This window comes from Lathamus discolor, chromosome 12 (assembly GCF_037157495.1).
Source record: "Lathamus discolor isolate bLatDis1 chromosome 12, bLatDis1.hap1, whole genome shotgun sequence".
In the NCBI taxonomy this organism is placed as follows: domain Eukaryota; kingdom Metazoa; phylum Chordata; class Aves; order Psittaciformes; family Psittacidae; genus Lathamus; species Lathamus discolor.
In genome coordinates, this window is record NC_088895.1 from 13,124,525 (window position 1) to 13,137,026 (window position 12,502).

The 12,502-nt window shown below is 49.3% G+C and overlaps 1 protein-coding gene across 9 annotated transcripts in view; it reads left to right on the forward strand.

The window, feature by feature from the left end:
* The window catches only part of CUX2 (cut like homeobox 2), a 64,924-nt gene that overhangs the window by 9,544 nt on the left and 42,878 nt on the right, over window positions 1-12,502 (forward strand). The window lies entirely within an intron of this gene.

Below are 12,502 nucleotides of genomic sequence, written 5' to 3' on the forward strand. Positions count from 1 at the left end.
CCTGCTGTGCTGTGCTGAATCCATAAAGTCATTTAAAACACAAAAAACCACCTAAAAAAGCCTAGACATTTGCAAGGCGAAGGCGAGCAGATGCTGGTAATGTATTCCCAGGCATGACACAGAGTGGCAGCGTGTCGTGAACCGTGTCCCCAGGGACCCCTGGGTCTGTGATATTGGCTTTAACCCCCACCGGCTCCGGTCGGGGTGTAAATTCATCAGGCTTACGGGTATTGCTCTTGGACTACTGAATAATTTACAGTTGCGGAGCCCAGCCAGGTTCAGGTCATCGGGGTTCATGGGTTAATAACAGGTTTGGTTTTTGTTGTCAGCAGCTGCCTTGATAACATATGAAAGAATCCTATTCTGTTGATTAGATTTTGAAATGGATCAATTTTTAATCAGCAGAACATCTGACTCACTCAATAAGAGGAGCGTTGGTGGAGACAGGACGAGGGGCTCGTTATTTACAGCATCGTTTGTTTTTACTAATACGCAAATCCTCGCCGGGGCTGGAGCCCGGCCCCCGCCTCCCTTTGCCCTGGCTCCCCCAAACTAAATCGCTGGGATTATCACCACGTATTGGATTCATCCAGTGATTCGGTAGGAAATCCGTGATGCTGCTTGAGAGCTCGGAGGGCATGCGGAAGCTTTGATTTAGCGATCCGCTGTTATCGATGGAAAAACGTTTACTGATCGATCACTGACTCTTAGGTATAGAAGCATCTTGGGGCTGTTTGGCTCACCCCTTCCCAAGTATCTCTTTGGGAGTTTGCCTCCCCAAGGGCTACCAAAAGCACCTTCGGGATGAGCTTGTGGGTGCTGGGAGAGCAGGGGGCAAACCCCAGTGGGAGGCAGAGAGATCCTGGCCAAGTTCCTATGTGTGAGTAGCGTTTCAGAGGGAATAACTTTGATTTCATATGATATTAATGTAATATTTTAGTAATACTGACAGAGCTGGATTCCCATCACTAGTTAAATACTGGGTGGGGAGCTGGGCTGGAATGGGTTGCCCAGGGAGGTTGTGAGTGCTCCATCCCTGGCAGTGTTCAAGGCCAGGTTGGATGAAGCCTTGGGTGGGATGGTTTAGTGTGAGGTGTCCCTGCCCATGGCAGGGGGTTGGAACTGGATAATCTTGAGGTCCTTTCCAACCCGGACTATTCTATGATCCTATGGGCAGATGCTTATTTATTTGTTATGTTATTACTTACATATACATTAGACGATTACAACAAGCATCCCCAGCTTGACACATTGCACTGAACTTTGATAACCACACGCATTTCTTTTTGTAAAGACATGCATAAAACCCGTTTATTTTTTCCTCAATGGAATCCACTGTCTTGAAGCAAGGATTCACAACCGCTCTAGGAGGACTCCCTGAAAATGAAGCTCTATTTTTTAACAGCAGAAAAGGTAAAAGTCCTGTGAATGTAACTTTGGGGACAGGATCACTGGAGTGCGTACGGCTCTGTGGTCGGTGGCTGGGGACGGTCTGTTGCTGGCAGATATAGATATAAATAAGGACTCCGTGGTGCTGGTAATTTGCATGGTTTTGCCCCGGGTGCTTTGGGATTTTACTTTTCAAACTTGTGCCTTCTGGCAGTCTCCTTAACCTAAATAACCATTTTCCCTCTTGCCACAGATCAATTAAGCTCATGGCTGTGTGGGGGCTTGCTCCTGGCAGGTTTCCTTCTCCGTTTTAGTTCCTTGAAAGAGACGCCTTTTGTTTAAAACTGGCTGTATTTACGAATTTATATATATAGCTTCGTGCTGATTTGGCGAGGGAGTCGTCTGAGCCCCGGGAAAAGCGGGCTGAAGCCTTTGGGATGCCGGTGATGGGATGTGAGCATGGGGATGTGCTCCCTGGTCCCGCTGGGTGCTGTAGCCTACTCCAGCCCCACGTGCGCACTCACGTCCCCTGTGTTTGCTGACCTCTGGCCACAACCAGCCACGCTTCAAGGTCTCCTTTGGGGCTTTGCAGTGCTTGGTGTTATTACAGTACCATAAGCCCAAGGGCTCATTTTCTATAGCCTGGAAATAACACTGCAGGTAATGAGTGTTTGCTAATAGCCACAGCAATAGCTTGTGGGCTCTCGTGCCTGTCAGTGGGCATGGGCGATATATCAGTTTCTGCTAAAAACATTAGCAACATCAGAAGGTTAAATATGCATATTATATCATCCCTGGCAGGTTTATTTTCAGGAGAGCAATGGGTGTCACAAGTTCGTGACTTCAAAATGAAGTTTATTTTGGTGATGGAAAATGTGCTTCTCTGTTAAGCATCTGCTGGTTATTTTCTGAGGAGAGGGGAAAGAAGAACAGTTTTGCAAAGAGGAGAGGGGCAGCTGACCTGTGTTTTGTCTAATAATGGGTGCTTAGGAAGCATCAATGGAGGTGATGGGTCTACAGTGTCCATTGGACACTGGGGAGCTGCCCAGTTCTTGTGCTTGAGAGAAGAACCAGCTCTTCTGGTAACTCATTAACTCTCTGTTAACAAACTGCCCTTGTGTTCAGCAACTGAGTAAATGAATTGCTGATGGGCCCCTGGGTTTTAGTGTCATTGCTCCAGACAGGATTGACCCAAAACTGCAGTGGGAGATGGGCCCTGTGTGCAGAGTGAGCAAAGCGCACCGGTGGGGTTGGAAACGGTGCTTTGCTGCTTCATTTGTGATTTAAAGGTCTGCATGGCAGCTGCTCCTTTGCAGCTCAGAGCTCATTTTGGGTCCATGAGGTTTGTCCTTGTGACAGTCCCAAGGCTGGTGGGTACAACCCTGTGCGTTGCTTGAAAGCTGAGCTGATCTGATTTGGAGTTACTGAGATAGAGTTACTGAGACTGGTGTGTAATCCTGTCCTTTTTCCTCCTTGATTTTTAAGCCATTTAGCTGGATATGAGGCCCCAGCAATTTTGGACACCACGGAGTATTTGGGTCCATCAGGTCTTCCTATGCGGGACATGCAGACTGCCTTTTGGCAGCAGTCCTTTTCTCCTTATCCATGCCTTGCTCTTATTGAAGAATCCCTCCTTCCTACCACGCATAACCTGAGCCTGGAAGCGTTTCTGTGTTTCTGTCTTTTTTTTAGGCTAATAATTAAACAATAACAGAGCCCAGCATCTCCTTATTTAAAGAGCAGATGGAGCATCCTGTATATTAGCATGGTCCTGGCTCCGACAGCGCCAGCAAGTCCTGGAGCTCAGGGTTTGGATGTGCCCCCTGAGGACCGTGTTATTGGGCAGGCAGCACCCCATGGGATGCCGCTCGGAACTAGAAGGGCATCATTAGGTAGAGATGAGCCGAGATGATTTTCCTGCCTTCCCTTCCTATGCCATGGCTGAATCCCAGCAAGCTGCTTGAAAAGCACTTCTGGGCCGCAATGGGTCATCATTCCTTCCTACTGAGTCGGCAAAATCCGGCACACAGTGGGTGCCATGGGCTCAACCCAGTGCTGAGCATCTCTCCCTGCATCCCGCCTCTGTGAGCAGCGACCGGAGGAGCCGCAGCTTGGATGGTTATAACCAACGTGAGGTGTTTTCGGTGGATAATCCCAGGCCATTGCTTGAAACAGCCACAAAAGAAATGAGCCCAGGCGCTGGCTGCTGAGCTTGCCCGAAGCTGGTCGCTCCCTCCTCACCATCGTGATGCGTTGGGGCTGCAGATGCCATCAAATCAATCATCAGCCAAATTCTTGTCTTTCCCGTTCCGTCTCTAACCAGCATCACCATCTCGCAACGGCGCTGTTTGCCTCCCACACTGGCTTCTCGTTGAAATGCCCTATTTTTGTTTTTTTCTCAAGCAGCTCCAATTGATAATTTAGCTCTGGATAAAGCAACCTCAGAGCTTTTTATTTCTCAGAGGCCAAACATTGATGTTGTGTGAAATGGGAGCTTTGAGGAGGCTTTGTATGGAACTTAGCTTCCTGAAAAATTTATTTACTGCGACTGTGATCTGCAGGAGTGAATTGATGTTTATCTATAGTAGTTCTTGCCAGAAAAAGAAATGCATAACTGCACTTTCTTGGGAAGCTTTGAAAGGCCTTTTAAATAAGTGTCTAATAGTAGGCTCTCAATAGCAAACAGCCAGCTTGATAGACAGTATGCAGTATATTAACTATAAGCAGGCCTAATCTTTTCCTCATGTTTTAGAGAATGCTTTATAACCTTGTGGCCAAAGAATTCATGATCACCAGGTACTTGAAGCTAAGCAAAATTATACCGGCTGTTACCGCTGCGAGATCGATACTGCCGGGAAGCATGCGGGGCTGCGAGCTCCTGCTTGCAACCGGCAGCCTCCTGCTCGCAGCCCGTGTCCTGACTGTGGAGCTTGGATTTAGGTGGCTCATCCATAACATGGAGGTTTCCCTGGCAAGAGGTGCATGGGGAGGGTGGTGATTTATGCAGTCTTTCTGCTGTTGCCACACGGGAGATGGGAGTCCCAGCAACGCGCTGGGGTGATGCGCAAGTCCCGGTGTGGTGATGGAGCTACATCAGAGAGTGGGGTTTGGGTCTGGTGGGGTGGAGCCGGCTCACCTGCATCTTCCCATTGCTGGAGGTGGCAAAAATGCAGCAGTTTTCTGGCTGGTAGCGTTTGCCCCAGGGTGAGAGCACTGAAGTCCCTGGTGAGCATCCAGGCATCACCTTTGCTTGCAGTTTGGGGGTCTTTGCTTTCTCCGAGGTGATCTCCGCCGCGTGCTTCTGTGCCCTCATTTGCAGTCATGTTTTTCTGCTTTCCCTGCCTGTGCTGTGTTGGATCCTGGGAGCTCTGGCCAGGAGTCAGGGAATCGATAGATGGTTAAGGTGATAAGTGGCTTTGCTAAAAACCAATTTTGCAAGAGGACTTTGCAAAGGGGTTAGTGGAGAGGATCTGCATCCGTGCCCCAAAGAGCTCGCTCCAGCCAGGAGCTCAACTCTGACCTGAATTAACCTGGGAAGCATCCTCAGTGCAGGCTGCGGCTGCTCTTCTCCTGCTTCCGTAAATCCATGTGGATCCTGTGGGAGGGTGATTCCGAGGAATGGTTCTTCTTCCTCCAAAGAGAGTGTTTGGGGAAAATCAGAGAGGTGAGCATGCCTGAAGGCAATGTAGAGTGAAACAAGCAGAATTTGCTCAGCTGATAACTTCTCCCTGCTCTCGGAGCTTCGGCTCTGTCGGCATTCCAGTGGCAGTATTTACATAGGGATGAAGTGTTCCCGTATGGCTCCTCCAGCACAGCCAGGCCTAAGCAGGCTTTTCTCTAATCTCCACCATGGCTGGCTGCTGCTTCCAGCTCTATTTTCCCTCTAACAACCATATTCGTTGCACTGTCAAGAAGATCCCATAGCCCATTTGTGGGGTGCTTACTGGTTTTGGCATAGCTGGGTGGTGCTGATGGTGGGAGGATGCTGCGCCGAGACATTGTGCTGCTTCCTGGCACCAAGCACGAGTGCCCCTTAGGCACCCACTTCATTGGGCTGGTGATTTTATTTGAGGGTGTTGTAACATTCCTCTGGTTCATCTCTCCCTTCTGCATCACGCATGGGCTGCAAGGCAGCAAAGGTGTGAGCTTTCCCACCTACATATTTGATTTGCCACGGTCATCAAGATTGTTTTGGGGCTTTCTGGTGTTCCTCAGGCTTGACTCATCTTTTCCCACCTACAAGGCCCATATTGCAGCCTCAGGGCACAGAGGCTGGTGGTGGGGTGAGCAGCAGCAGTACCCCCTCTCCCCTCAGGCAGTGGTTCTTTCTTTTCCCTCTGTTTCCCATTCATCAGGTGGAGTTCCCCTTTGGCCAGCGAGCCCAGAAGGAGCATCACGGGATGCTCCTGCACTGCTGTTGGGCTTTGCTTTCGTGCCGTTATTTATTACTACACTGCTTCATTACACAGCCGCGGTTCGAATGCTGCGGCTGAAACCACCTTATTATTTGATTTTTTCTAATCATCGTGGGGAGGCTGTTTCTGGATGCTGATTGATGGAAACATCTTATCTCCTCTAGTCAAAGTGTCTCCGCTTCGCGTGGTAATGAAATAGTTTGACACTTTGACACCAGTGTCAAACACTTCCCCGACTGATGCAGACAGCGGAGGCTTTGATCTAGGTGCAAACTGGTTTCATTACAACAAGCAGACCCCCCCTTTCATCCAGAGAAGGAGATAAGGGGTTTCAATTGGTGCTAAGTAGTAGCTGCTCTTAATGGTTTTAAAACTAAAAGTAAGGAAAACTGTAAGACTGGAATAGTTTAGCTGTTATGTCATGTTAGAAACCGGCCCCAGTGCTGGGCAGTGGAATATGGTAAAGCCAGCAGGATGAAGGATAAACATGAGAGGATCCTCCTAAAATAAACCAGAAATCTTCCCTTCTGGGAGACGTTTGGATTTGTTTTTCCCAATATTTCAAGCAAGAATTTCTTCAGAAATGCCTTTTCTGGAGAAAAAATGCGTCTTGTTTTTCATAAAAGTGACGTTTTCTGTGAAAACACTCCTACTATTGCCCTTTTTTTAAGGGAGAGGGAGGGCAGGCAGCCCTTTTGGGCACTCTGGTTTGGTGCTGCCATCTGCACCCCAGGTTCTGCCCTGTGGCTGCATCCAGGATGGCTCCAGGAGATGCTGGGGCAGTGGTAGAATCTGCGGGACAATGGCAATGGCCCCCACTTCCCCATCCCATCCTTTTCCTGGGGAGGGAATGCAGCTTTGCCTTCTCTCCCCCCATTTTTCTCCCAGCCAAGCCTGGAGATATTTTGGGTCCTGGTGGGAGGGATCCCAAAGATAACCCCAGGATGACAAAATTCTGCTCAGTTGTGAGCTTTTTCCAAGGCAATTTTGAGGAGTAATGGGTAAAATTCCTCCCTGGCATAATTCTGTTGGCATTAGGCTGTACTATGCCTGGCTTTGGCTCAAGTGTGGCTAATTAAAAGCAGCAGCACCTTCTTGCTATTTCGAGCAGTGGGCTGAGCACAAATACCCCATGAGCAGCTGAAGAGAATCTAAGTGATGTATGGAAATCATTTGGTTACAGCAAGTCCTAGGGTTTACATGAAGGTTTCCTCTTCCCTCTCTGCCCTATGGACATGAGCGGTGCCAGCCTGGGCACTGTGTTCAGTGTTCTCACTTTTAACTGTTTCCTTAGTCTTTTCCCTTTGAATACCACGGATTAGATGATCGTTGTAGGTCCCTCAACTGATCCATCACAGGTCCTGTGCCATATCTCATGCCGTGTTCCATCTTTCCTTCTGAGCACTGGTTCAGCAATCACAGCCTGGCACTGGCAGCAGGATGTCCCTTTGGAAGTACAGCACCATGGGACCGTGTTCCCTCTCCTGAAGAGTGACTGTACATCCCAGGCAGCTCATCCTGGGCTTGTGGCACTGGGAACAGTCCCCTCCCTGCCCATCCCACCCCATCACTAGTTAGGATCCATCCTGTCACCATTCAGTGTCACTGTGGGGGTCCCTCCATGGGCTGTGCTGATCCCCAATGTGATGCCCACTGCTGGTGACCCAGCACTGGCTTTGTCCCCTGCTCTGCCCTTGGGCATTGCCCCCCAAGGTGCCTCTGCCCAGAGCCATGGGGTGAGCAAGCAAGGAGTTGGTCACATATGGGCAGAAGCACTTAATTTAGTGCCTCCTTAATTAGAGCAACAATTTCTGCTCCTTGCCCTCATCCCTGCCCGCTTCATGCCAGAGGCTTGGAGCGCAGCAAAATCCGCCCTGGGAGATGCTGTATTGGGAAATGACAGGGGATTTGGGGCTTAATTTTAGCCAGAACATGTGGCTCATTTTTAGACGCTTCTCAAGTCGAGTCGTGGTGGTTTTGTTACAGTCTAGGAAAGAAAAGAATCCCAAAAACCCTGGAAAGGCAACGCGGTTCAGATGCTATCTCTCTGCAGCTGGAGTTAGGGAATTTAATACAAGGAGGCTTTTGCGAGTTTCCTGCTCTGCATCGGAGCACAGAGAGCCTGCATTTGAGATTAAACCTCACATTTCATTTTTATACACTGTGCTTAATCCAATAATGATTCCATGTTACAAATGGCAATAATATCTTTCAGCATAGTTAATCAGAAGAGACTTAATGCTGTCACTATTTATTAACCTTTGTTGAAAAGCAAGAAGTTTTCTTACTAATCTGCGATTGTTGCTCTTGTTAGGCTCTATCAAGTGCAAACCAGATTTGGCATTTGTTACAGCAGGGAGGATCTGCTGCTTTCCCTGCTGTCTGCTGCATCCGACCCGTGTGTAGGGATGTGGTCCTGTGCATTGCAAGCGGAGGATGCTTTGGGTGCTGGAGGGTCCAGGTTGGCTGGTACCCTGTCCCCATAAGTGCAGCTCCCAGATGGGTTCCAACCTCATCTGCTTTTCCAATTGCATGGATCTCGGTGCTGTATATAACCCTCAGGGTTGTTTTTTGGCTGCCTGACCCATGCTCCTGCATCTGGGAGCATCCCTGCTGTTTGAGCTTCCCAGTGTGGGGAGATGCTCTCCTGAATCGGTAGCACTGGGGCAGCGATGTTGGTCTCTGATGGCTTGCAGGAGGTTAAGTGGCTTCCAGTGGCTTCCCAAAAAGCTCAAGGCATCCCCCATACCCCACTGCCTGCATCCATGCTGGGGGAAGAGGGTGTTACTGGATGGACTGAAGGGTTATGGGGGTTTTGTGAGGATGCGGTGGCAGCGGGTGAGCTGAGGCGCATGGAGGTGACTTGTGCCTCACATCTGAAAAGTCATCTCTTGCATCTGAGCATCCCCCCGGTCCTGGCAGAGACAGGCAGGAGGCTGCAGGCAGCGTTGCCCTTGAAATCAGGGCCCAGGATGGTAGCTCATGTGGCTTTGCAACACCGGTACCCAAAACGTGGGGTTTGGAGAGGGGAGCAGCTGAGGGTGCGGAGGTTTGGAAGCTCCGCGGTGGTAAAAGGTCAGCGCATGAAGGAATTTCAGCCTTTGATATTCTCCCGTTTGCCTCCTGTTGCAGGGAGGCCGGTGCTGGAATGGGTTGTAGGAGCACCTGGAATTAATGAGCCAGCTTGGTGCCGTGCAGAAATCGATGCTTCCTGCATTAATTGCGCTGTGTTCGAGCTCTGGCTTTTTATTCTGAGTTATGTACTTACAGGGAGAGATGTCTCTCTTCAGCAGCCCTCAGCCCAATGGGAACGGGTCCTTCGCCCTGCGCCCATCCTGGCTGTGTGTGGCACATACCCCATTGCTGCCGGCCATGGGATGGGGATGCCCAGAGCTGCCTGGAGTGGGAATACCTAAACCCATGGCAAAAATAAACCCCAGCTGTCTGCTCCTTCCTCTGTAATCAGCCAAATGAAGCGACCACCAATGATGGCCATATTACACGGTCGTGGGTGTATGTCTCAATGTGGAAAAGCCGCCGGCGCCCACCTTATGGCAGTGCTGTGTCCAATGGGAGATGGATGGCCAGGTCTCCCCAGAAGGCTGGTGTCTCCTTGCAGGTGTGTTTGCAGTCCTTTACATTTAAATCATTCGCAAATGATTTTGCATTTAATTCCAAATTGTTTGTATTTATTTGCAATGATTTGGGATCCCTGCGGCCAAGCATCCATGTGGACGCAGAGCAGAGTCCCCCAGATCCTTGGGGCTTCAGGAGCTGGTTTGGAAGAGCAGGCATTGCTGGTATTTCTTATTTTAGGGTAGACCAGCATGGAGCACTATTCTGATCCCAGCCTGGGCACTCAGACAGGTGCAGTTATTTTATACACTGCCGCCAAGCATCCCTCTTTGCTAATGTCCTTAAAGCCTAAACATGGTATTTATATTTTTAGCAAATTGTTCTTTATGGTATTGATTTACAAGTAACGTAGCCCTTGCATGAATAACTGCCATAAATCTGGAAGCATTTATTAGCTGAAATAGCTGCGAACTCAGTCAAATCCTTTATTCGTTAGGCATAATTATGGAGTTTAAGCTGCAAGGTAGAGAGTAAAACGGAAAGTGTGTTTTGTGTGGCTGGCTCAGAGTTTCTGCCAGGCAGAGCATTGATCTGTGATAAGAGGTAAGGGTTAAGATGATTTGATGAAATGGAAAAGCGGGGAATAAATCACAATGAATGGGATCTTTGATCTGGCCCTGTCGATATTGGGGATGGTGCCTGCCTCTGCCTCCTCTCCCTAGCCAGAGAAATTAACTTTTGAACCCAATGGCTCCAATCTTTTCCTCCTGACTTTCATCCTTCGTGTTGATGGGCAGCAGGGACGGGCACTTGTTTGTTATCCTATTGATAGTGAGCCCAGGAAAGCCAGGCTTTGTGGACCCAGGGCTTACAAAACCAGTGTAAATCTCGTTTGGTATTTGTGAAAGAGCGATCGTATTAACCCCCCCCAGCTCCTGGTGCTGGGTGCCAGACGTGGAGGGCTGGAGCTGGGAGGGCTGGAGGGCTTCTTGGTCTAAATTTAGCCATTTAAAAGAAGATTATGGACTATGCACTTGGGACTTTCAGAAAGGCTTTCACAATAACTCCTGCAAGCCTGATGCCTTTAATCCTGAACTTTAATTTAAAATAAAGACATCTTTCCAACTCGCCTCTTTCCCCTCCTCCGTCCCCGCTCTTCCCCATTTGAGGCTCTTCCCAGCTTGCTCACGGAGCAAAGATGTGCTAAGCTCTTTTAATTTCATATGAAGATAGCTGTTTCCTTAATGGGAAGAAAATCAAGTCAACACTCGAGTGTACACAGCAGTTTACCGCGATCGGCGGAATTAATCAGTCTATAAAGTTCACAATGTACAAAGAGGGAAGGGGGGGAAAAACACCGCGGCTGATCAAACACGAGGCTCTTCTCTGAGATGGGAAGATAAAAGCCTTTTCCTCCGCGAGCTTCTCCACTATTGGCAGCCAGAGGGATCAAGCTTATTTTGTGTTATGGCAAGCTCGAGATAATTAATGTTGTTGAAAGAGGGCCGTTGGGTTGGCGTCTAGCAGGCTAGCCCCCGAGTCTGGCATCTTGTGAAGCAGCAGCGAGTCGGGAAGCAGGAAGGGGGGGTGCGGAGGATGGATGCAGCTTAGTCTCCAGCACGAGCAGCGGCTGGGACTTCATACAGGTGGCTGGATGCAGGCCTTGGGAGAGAGAAAAGTAAAGAGAAGGAACCAGGAGTCAAGACAAGGAACCGGCTCTGGGCACAAGTGGAACGTGTAGACACTGTGTTAGCAATACGACGATTATAAGATGCTGTGTTTGCAATAATGTGATCATAAGACTAACATGAAATAAGCCTGTGCAAAGAAACAGGAATAATGTCATAATCTTGTGATTAATAAGGGAACCGAAAATTGCGGTGTGGCACTTTGCGGGGCTGGGGCAGGGGCTATAGAACTCGAGCTGTATCTCAGTAAAGGGTCTTCTCTTCACCTCACGAGAGGAGTCCGTGTCACCCGTCATCGCAGGGAGGGGGAGAAATATTCCCCACAGAGGGAGCTGCCAATTTAACGGAGCAATAAATATCAGTGAGAGATAAAAAAGAGCACTTAAAAAGGGCTGCGGTGCTGCTGTTGCTGGTTGAGCCGCTGCTCCCTGGCTCGAGCTATGAGGACGGTGCTGGTTTGGGATCTGGCAGCATAGAATCAGAATGGTTTGTGTTGGAACGACCTTAAGATCATTTAGTTCCAGCCCCCTGCCACAGGCATGCCCACCTTCCACTAGACCAGGTTGCTCCAAGCCCCGTCCAACCTGGCCTTGAACACTAGAGATGGAGCATCCACACCGGATAACTCCTTCAGATGCTTTTGCAGGGCTCCTCCTGGATAGTGGGAATTATCGGATGAAGCTGTGCAGACCTGCTTGCTGCCTGCTTGATCTCTCTCCTCTCCTAAAGCTCGTTTGGATATGTCCTATTACGGTGCTCGTGTTAAATCTCCCTGCACTAATAATCAATAGACGTATGGTCACCCAGGCTGTTTATGTATCTCTTCTATCACAGCCCTGACAACACGAGATCAAGATGCGAGCAGGCAGGCTCATACATCGAGCGCCATTTAAAAAGTGGGATGAATTAATTACCACCATTAATGACTGGGGAGAGACTTTAGGAAGCTTCAGCTGATGGCTTGGAGCCTTGAGCATGAGACAAACCGAGCAGGTGGTATCTTGTGATGCTTCGGTGCTGATGTTACGGCGCACATCTGGGATGCTGTGGTCCATGGTCCCCATCTGCAGGAGACCAAGCAACATTTGTAGGCTGTGATGAATCCCTGTGGATCTGGCAGGGAATAGACCTGGGGAAAAGGCCTAGAAATGCTAGGAATGAGGGCATTTAGATACAACTTTTCCACAGTTTCTTGGGTCCTGCATCAGCAAACCTTCCTCCAACAGCCCTGGCTGAGCATCCCTGTGGGGTGATGCATGACCTATAGGCTATGATGGTCCCCAGCCATCCCACCAGCACACTGGGGCTGCATCAGCATCACTACAGCAGAGAGGTTGCAGCTGGATTTGCCACATCCAGCTGCTTGCTAAAGATTGTGTTAATTATGATTAGTTTTTAATTGCTTTGAGGGTCTTTCTGTCCTTTCCCACCCCC